At 51.7% G+C, this 288-nt stretch overlaps 1 protein-coding gene across 2 annotated transcripts in view; it reads left to right on the top strand.

Moving 5' to 3' along the window:
- The window catches only part of atp1b2b (ATPase Na+/K+ transporting subunit beta 2b), a 10,662-nt gene continuing 10,374 nt past the window's right edge, over positions 1–288 (top strand). Inside the window, exon 1 of one of the 2 annotated variants that reach the window (XM_035666162.1) lies at positions 1–240. The gene's annotated coding sequence lies outside the window, so the exon portion shown is untranslated. The remainder of the gene's footprint in view (positions 241–288) is intronic. The other variant, XM_035666163.1, reaches the window with a different exon arrangement.

Genomic DNA, 288 nt, shown 5'->3' with positions numbered 1-288 from the left:
GAGGCGGAGGGAGGGCTTTACCGCAGTATCACTAGATTTCTGCACCACTCATCAAAACTCTGCGGCATGCGGACAAGAGCTGTGGGAGGGCAGTTACTGGGTCTTCACTGGGTGTAGGACCGCTACCTCTCACTGCTACTGTACACTTCTGCAGTTATTAGACAGGCCACAGTGCTGCTTCTACTTTAATTCCCATTCATCTGCGCGTCAATTACCTCTCTTCTGCTCATAGCCGCGGAGGTACAGTATATCTCTCTCTCTCTCTCTCTCTCTCTCTCACTCACCCTC

This window comes from Morone saxatilis, unplaced genomic scaffold (assembly GCF_004916995.1).
Source record: "Morone saxatilis isolate NCDOM2014 unplaced genomic scaffold, NCSU_SB_2.0 Contig20, whole genome shotgun sequence".
NCBI classification, from domain to species: domain Eukaryota; kingdom Metazoa; phylum Chordata; class Actinopteri; family Moronidae; genus Morone; species Morone saxatilis.
This window is presented reverse-complemented; position numbering and strand designations above follow the sequence as displayed.